The 8,640-nt window shown below is 37.4% G+C and overlaps 1 non-coding gene across 1 annotated transcript; it reads right to left on the bottom strand.

The window, feature by feature from the left end:
* Positions 1–1,740: 1,740 nt before the first annotated feature.
* Positions 1,741–1,847, bottom strand: LOC138811372 (U6 spliceosomal RNA). Its single transcript, XR_011367367.1, has one exon. It is a non-coding gene; the product is annotated as a U6 spliceosomal RNA (small nuclear RNA).
* Positions 1,848–8,640: the final 6,793 nt, after the last annotated feature.

Below are 8,640 nucleotides of genomic sequence, written 5' to 3'. Positions count from 1 at the left end.
CAGAAATATCAGCAAGAGCAGTTTGAAGTGGAAATAAGAAAAGTGTGTGCTCAAGGCCCAGAAATTAGGCCAATGTAGCCGAAGAAAGTCAATGGAGGAAAGTGTAAAAGAAGATTAAGACAGAGAAGTGAGTAAAGGACAAAATAGACCTTAAAGAAAAAATGACCAAATATCCATCTTGGCCCAAGTTAATCCCAGTTGCTGCTCTTTAGCTCAGTTTAATTATTAATGTCTTCTTTTAGATTTTGGGGTTCAATGGAAAGCCATTGGTGATTTTCAAGCAATGGGCAACATAATGTGATTCATGCCTTAGAAAAATCACTTGAGCTACTATGTGAAAATGTTCTGTAAGGGGAAATAGTAAAGCTGAAAGCCTAGTCACTAGGCCTCACATTCACAACCATTTCTGCTGGGCATTGAGGGAGTGATTCATGCTCTTCCCACAGAAGTTCATAATCTTGGAATTCAGAAAGTCTTAGAGTTCACTTTGTCTCATCTCTTGTATCATGTAAGAATTCTTCCTACAATGGTTGGTGCCTATACCTTTTTTAAAACACTGAAATCAAGGTCAACTTTTGAGTGTGTGCATTAGCTCTGGGACTTGAACACAGGGCCTGGGTGCTGTTTCTGAGCTTTTTCAGCTCGAGGCTAGTAGAGCTACAGGTCCATTTCTCACTTTTTGGTGATTAATCAGGAGTCTCGCAGATTTTCCTGCTCAGGCTGGCTTCAAACCTCAATCCTTAGATCTCAGCTAGGATTACAAACTCAAGGTCAACTTTTATGGAAATGAATATTGGGCCACGCACTGATAGCCTCACACTTGTAATTCTAGCTAGTTGGGAGGTTGTGATGTGGAGGATTGTGGTTGAAGCCAACTCAAGATGGATTGAGGTACAGAATTAAAGCACTGGCAACACAGAGAAGAAAGAAGAGGAGGAGGAGGAGGAGGAAGGAGAGGAAAAGAAAGATGAAGAGGGGAGGAGGAGAAGGAGGAGGAGGAGAGATATTGCTTAAACATGATACTTAAAAGAAACAAGTCTCTGCAACAAGAAATCTGCGCTGGTCAGGTAACAACACTGGCCCTTCATGAGCTTTGTGAGCTTAAGTAAATTATTAAGTCTCTCTCTGAGCCTTTGAGTTGTTTTCTGCACAGTAGGAATAATAACTATATTTAGCATATTTTTATTATTAATAAGTTTTTTTTATTGTGAAAATACCATACAGAGGGGTTACAATTACTTGAGCAAGGTAATGAGTACATTTCTTATTAAGCATTGTTGCCTCCTCCTGTGTTTTTCCCCTACCATCCTTGCCCTCCCATCTCCACGACTACATCCCACTCCCCCCAAAGTTGTAAAGTTCATTTTTCAACATAGCATCTTGTACATTTCATTGTTGCAATGGGTCCACCTGTATCCCTATTTAAACAATTTGTTTTTTCCCTCCCCCTCCCCAAATATCAAATACAGTGAAAACAGGGGTTATACTGTGGGGGAGGGACATACAAAGCAACAAAAAATCATCTTAAAAATATGTTAGAAACAATAGCAAGAAAGAAAAACCATTTGAGTCCTTATCTTGGAGTTCATTTCACTTGACATCAATTTATCTGACCATTTCTGCTTGTCTCACACATATACTAGTTATTGCAAATGAGGGAAACCATGGGATCTGTGTTTCTTTGGGCCTGGCTTACTTCACTTCATATAATTTTTTCCAAGTCTTTCCATTTCCTAACAAAAAAATATGGAACGCTTCACAAATTTGCATGTCATCCTTGCACAGGGGCCATGATAATCTTCTCTGTATTGTTCCAATTTTAGTACATGTGCTGCCAAAGCGAACACCTACATTTAGCATATTAAAAATAAGATGCTTCAAGGGTGCCAGTGGCTCACATTTGTAATCCTAGCTATTGAGGAGGCTGAGAGTTGAAGATCAAGGTTCATAGCCAGCTTGGGCAAGAGAGTCCTCTAATTAACCACTAAAAAAATCCAAAAGTAGAGCTGTAGGTCAAGTGGTAGTATGCTAGCCTTGAGCACAAAACTCAGGGACAGTGCCCATGCCAGGCCCTGAGTTCAATCGTGCGCATGCGCGCGCACACAGACAGACAGACAGACAGACAGACAGACAGACACACACACACACACACACACACACACACACACACACACACACACACACACACAACACAAATAGATGCCTCAAACACTATATAGTATTTCAGTCTTTTTGTTGTTGGTGGTGGTGGTGGTGGTCGTGGGGCCTGAACTCTGGGCCTGGGCACTGTCCCTCAGCTCTTCAGCTCAAGGCTAGCGCTCTACCACAGCACCACTTATGGCTTTTACTGCTTATGTGGTGATGAGGAATCAAACCCAGGACCTCATACATACAAGGCAAGCACTCTACCACTGAGCCACCTTCCCAGCCCCTTCAGCCTTATAAAGAGAAACTAAATAATAAATATTGTCTAAAGCTACCTGACACATGAATTTTAAATTATTTTCAATATCACTTTATCTTAGTTTTGAAACTTTAAAACAACATATTTCTATCTCCAGAATGATGTACAGCCTAATATACACATTAACTTTCGCAAGAGAAAAGTGGTTCTAGAACAATTTCATGCAAAAATATCAAAGGGCTCCTTTTACAACAAAGAACTGAGTTGGAACTAGAACTGTAATCTAACTGTGCCCCACTCTCAATAGTCCAATGTTTTGGCAAGGTGACTTTGAAGTTCTCCTTTTGTAGGTCACATCTCTCTTCTACCTTTAATCAATTATTCCTGAAATATACATTCACATAGTCCTGTCTAATTCTGCAGCTGGATTAATTGACCCAAATCTACATGACTTACCACCGGTGCTAAGAGATTAGTAAATTGCCACCAATATTTAACAGTGCCTCTTTTCTCAGAAAATTTAGTTAGTGAGGGCTGATCATCCAAAGTACTACAAAACAGCAGCTTAAATGATATGAACTTACTGTCTCAGAGTTCTGGAACCTAGAATTTAAAACCTAAGTGCTGGCAGGGCTAGTTTCTTCTTTGGGCTATGGCAGAGAATCTGATGTCTTATTAATGTGTCACCCTGCACTTCATCTTCATGATCACATGACATTATTTTCATATAAGGACCCCAGGCATCCTGGATGATAAGCCTACTCTGCTCCTCAAGACCTCACCTGACCTTCACAAATTGCAACCGTAATCACCCCTATTTCCAAATTAGGTCACTACACATTTGGTGGATCTAGGGGTGAGGACTTTAATGCATGACTTTGAAGGAAGAAAATTTGATTCATAACACTTAAAGGAGTCATCATTATATTATTTAGTCCTCAACACCCCTCCCCCCAAAAAGTAACAATTTAAACTTTTCTAGCTAATAAACAAATCTAACTCCTTTAGGAAGATCTTCTGGGTTACTTGGGGGGTATTTTTATTCCCTTTGAAAATATTCTGTCTTATTAAAAAATATATAGCATTATAGAAAGAAATTAAAACACAGAGGAATTTCATGTAAGCTTCCCTACAGGTCCACCTCTGCCAGCACTTGCTCATAAAGTTGACATTTGCGTCTCAAGGGTAATCACAAATGTGAAGTTCATTCCCCAAATCTCTGCTGCATGGTCAGAACAACTGTTAGTGTTTATAAGGCACATGGTCTGATGAAGGTTACATTTATTTTAGATTAGGCTGGGGGCTGGCATTGTAGTTCTAAAAGTTTAAAGATGAAATTATAAATGTAAACAGCTCATGGTGGTAGCAGATGTCATCAGCATGCTGCCATCTCCTGTAGGCACTGCTCTGTATCACTGCCTGTGACACTACCCAAGGGCTTTCTTGGGGCTTGCAGGTAGTACAGCTGGAAGTGCTGTGGCTTAACACCACTGGGAGCAACCCTCCGCCTGTGGTTGATGGGATTTGGCAGATAAACCCTCCAGCCTTTTCACAATTTGGTTAGAAAATGTCTCCATTGACTCCCAGCCACTCTAAAAAGTATGTAGTATCTCCCAGCATTCCCCAGGTACATCATGCCTTCATTGCCCATTCTTCCAACTTGACTTAGAATACACCCTTTTTGAGATCCCTTCCCTTCCTCTCTCATATTCTTACGTCCATAGTATTTCCATGTTTTACTTCCTAAATAGAACCATACAGTGTTTCAGTCTACTTCTGGTTAACCCAAACTAAAACCAACAGCTACTTCCTTTGTACTTATGTAACTTCAATGTACCTGAAGTTCCATTCCTCATGAATTCCAAGGAGATTACCTACCCCCTGCTCTTGGAAGGTTCCTCATTGCTCTAAATTAATCCAAGTATCCAGGTTCTAGTAACTCATGCCTTACTAGTTTGAAAGTAGAGAGAGCCAGGTGATTTTCAGCCTGTAAATTTTGTCATGTGTAGATGAGATGTTAGAACTGATGCAGCTATATTGCAGCAATGAAGGAAGATACGAGAGCTAAGTATCCCCAAGAAAGAAGAAGTCAATTTATATTTAGCTGCCTGGAGTTGTACTCTTTTGCTCTCAGGATATTTTTGGTTCCATGTAAAAAAATCATCTAATGAATATATCTTCATATACAGAAAAGAACCTTGAATATCAAGATGTTATATCTCCACGTCTGCTAAAGCATAAATCAGAGGCCCAAAGGACACAAAACAACATCAGGACAAATAGGTCAGGCACAAACAGGAGGAAGTATGAAATTATATTTACCAACTAATAATGGTAAACAGCATTAGCATGTAAAGATTTGAAAACGAACAGTATTAAAGAATAGAGAATCATGCCAGCCATGGTGGTGCATGCCTTAAATCCCAGCTACTCAGAAAGTAGGAGAATCGAAGTTCAAGGCAAACCCTGGGTAAAGTTAATGTGTAAGCCTATCTGAAAAACAAACCAAAAGTGAAAAGATTGGGGACATAGCTCAAGCAGTAGAATGCTTGCACAAGGCTCTGAATTTAATCTCTAGTACCACAATAATAATAATAACAATAATAAATAACAGTAATAAGTGTGGAAAGACTTAGCTGGATGTGGTAGTATATGCCTTTAATTCCAATATTCATGAGGCTGAGGTGGGAAGATTGCCAAGGACATTAGAGGTTTTGTAAAGAGAACCTGTCGGATACAACAAAAACAAAACAAAACAAGAATAGATGATCTGTCAACATGTCTTCTTTCTTTCCTTAATTCTATTAACTGTCATTTGTTAAGCACCTTGCTCTATCCTTGGCATTACTAGAAATTGCGTATTCAAGATCAACATAGCTGTTGCAAAATTTGCATCCAAGAGCATCACAAATAAATTTGGGACTAGGACTACATGTATTAGGTGACCTTGTTAAAACTCTAGAGAAGCAGATGTGCTGTTTACTCCAACTTCGTGGCTATGTTATATAGGTTTTCAAGGGGCCAAGAATGACTTCAGACAACAAAATAAAAATTCCTGGCTAAGCTATGCCACACATAGAAAATTCTTCAGGAGGCTGCAGTAAAAGCCTTGTAAACTGGCCCATGCTTAAATAAAACAGCTTTAGAAAAGTCAGTTTTATCAAATATGAAATATGAGGTAGATATTGCTACTTGGCAAATGAATTTTCTACTCAGTAAGCAATAGCCTAAATTGGACATGTTATGTTAGACCAACTGAAATTTATATTAATAAATTCACTCTTAATAGAGAAAAATGCTGTAATGTCTGCCATATATGTATACAGAAACGATGACAGCCAAAGCCAAAGACTAATTATAGAATAACTTGGAGCATCCTGGAATTCACATATATACCATGGACTATTTCTGGATTTCATTTTTTGCTTTTTAAAAAAATCTAAGGCATTAACTTGAGGGTTCTAGACACCAGTCTTCACTGATTGATCTGTTTCATTAAGAAGTAAAGAAAATAGGAAAACATAATCCTTTTTAGAAGGATGAAGAAAAATCTCAATACGGGGTTCATTGCATTTCAGTATCATCATATTGGTGTCTAACTGTATAGGCACAAAGTGAAATACTTAAATGTTCTGAACCAAATCTCAGTCAAGAATTTGATTCAGACCAAACTGTAAAGTCCATACGATGAGAGAATATACTAATTACACAACCACATTTTTACTACTCTAGTCACAAAGAGTTGAGTATGTAGACCAACAGTCTAAAGTATTTCTTATGAAAAGTGACTGTTTTGATGGTATCAGTAGTGGTGGGAAAAGCCTCTTCCTTCAGTCACTTCCTGTTTGTCAGTTTTCTATCTAGGTGTCAGGTTTAAATTTGGAACATGAAATATGCAGTGAATTTATCTCAGACAAAAAAAGAAAAAAGTAAAACAAAAGAGAAGAAAACAAAACATCAGACTAGCCATTTTAAAAATAAAATATAATTTAGAGTATAAAACAGTGATACCTTTTCTAATTATGAGTTATAAATGAGGTTAATTTGCATAATGCCAATGAGTGCCATAAGTGAATGCTGCCCTCATTGTTTACGTTAGACTGTGATTTGAAACTTGATTTGGAAAATGTTGACACCAAAAGATTATAAAATAAAAACAATAATGAAAAGTGATAGATTCTATAATGGAAGTCTAAAGTGAAATATCAAGAGCAGATGCAATGCAAGAAGCTCCAAAGGAGTCATAAGAGTGAAAAAATATTCTATACAAAACAAGCGCTTGTTGAAAATGTGATTTATATTTGGATTCTCCATTATGAAAATGCAATTCTTTCACAGATAAAATATAGGAAAAGAGGAAAAGACTGATTAGACTTTCTTAATAACTGGTTCTAAGAATAAAGAAACCCTGGGAGATAGCTCTCTATGCCTATGCATACCAGCCTAAATCATAGATGATATTACCACTTGAATTTCCAGTACAATGCCAACTTGATTTTGTTAATAATAATGTAATTGGCAGAGTAAAATGCACAAACCTTTAGTGACTAGTATAATTAATTTTTGTACATGCAAATATAGAACAATCCTAACAGCTTAGCTTGTTTTCTGACCCTCTTCTCTATAAGTACTCAGGTGCAACTGCAATCCCTGTTATCATAGTTTTGTTTGCCTCATCTTGAATCTAACATCAACATGGCACAATATGTCATCTTTTGTGTGTGGCTTCTTTTGTTGTTGATATTTGCATTGTTCCTCTATAGGGATTATTATAAAACTGCTACTTTTACCACTATTCTCACTTAACTGTTGTTTCTACCATGTCCTCTTCATGTTACCAATTATCTTCTGCACTGATGGTAAAAATTAAAAGTAGGCAGGAGACAAGCACCAATGGTTCGTGCCTGAAATTTTAGCTACTCAAGAGGCTGAGATCTGAGAATTGCAATTCAAAGCCAGCCTGGGCAGGAAAGTCCATGAGACTCTTGTCTCCAAATTATCAAAAACCCCCACCAGAAGTAGATATGTAGCTCAGAGATGATACCTAGGCCTTGAGATCAAGCCCAGGACTGGCAAAAAAAAAAAAAAAAAAAGTGGAGTCAGGAGCCAGGAACTAGGAACCAGTGGCTCATAGCTACTTAAAAGGTTGAGATGTAGAGCATCATGATTCCAAGACAGATCAGGCAGAAAAGCACATGAGACTTTGTCTCCAATATAACTAGCAAAATTAGGACGGGAGTCATGCCACAAGTGGTGCAGCACCAGCAAAGAAAGTAAACCAAGCAAGCATGTGGTCCTGAGTTTAAACCACAGTACTGAAGAAAATGTAAACATTATTCACAATAACTAAGTTAATCAAACTAGGTGCCCAACAACTAATGACTAGATAAAGAAAATGTGGCATAAGTAAACTGTGTAGTATTATTCAGTTATAAATAAAAACAAAATTATGGCATTTGCAGGAAAATGAATGGACATGAGAACAGATATGTGAAATATAGCAGGCTCAAAATAAAAGCATTGCAAGTTTTCTTTCATATGCAGAATCTACATTTTTTCATACATGAAGGTAAAAGAGGAACTATTTGGGAACAGGAAGAGTACTAACAGGAAAGAGGAGTTATAGGAGGAGTCAAGGGTAAATATTATGAACATACATTATATATGTTTGTGAAAATGTCATAATGAACCCCATTATTTCTGGGCAATTAAAATATTCTAAAGAAGAAAATTTGCATCAGTAATCTTAACATTAGAACAGAATAGAGCAGGGTTGGTTCAAGTTTTAGAATGCTTGAATAGAAAGCACAGGACTCTGAGTTCACTGTTCAGTACTTCAAGAGGGGAGAAAATAATAGAACAATGTCTACCCAGCCCTGAGGGTATATAGAATCTCTAATTCTATATTAAGTCAGACTCAATTGAGAATAGGAAAAAATCATTTTAGAAAAGCATCCATTTTTTTAAAAGAAGAGTGTTTAAGGATATGAGGATAGCAAGAGAACAGATATGCGGGTTTCCTGAGCATAAACTGTGCACCACATTCAGGTCCAGAAAGGGTTTATCTCATTAGATAAATACTCCTAAGACTGTTCTATTATGACAGCTACAATTTGTCATAGAAGGTAACTAGAAAAGTAGAAATAGTTTTCTACAAGATATCATTAAAAATAAGTTAGTATTTATATGCACATAATAATATAGATTTCCAGCATATCTTCAAGGCAAAATAAAGT

Source organism: Dipodomys merriami, unplaced genomic scaffold (genome assembly GCF_024711535.1).
Source record: "Dipodomys merriami isolate MVZ:Mamm:240054 unplaced genomic scaffold, mDipMer1.0.p SCAF_52, whole genome shotgun sequence".
NCBI classification, from domain to species: Eukaryota; Metazoa; Chordata; class Mammalia; order Rodentia; family Heteromyidae; genus Dipodomys; species Dipodomys merriami.
This window is presented reverse-complemented; position numbering and strand designations above follow the sequence as displayed.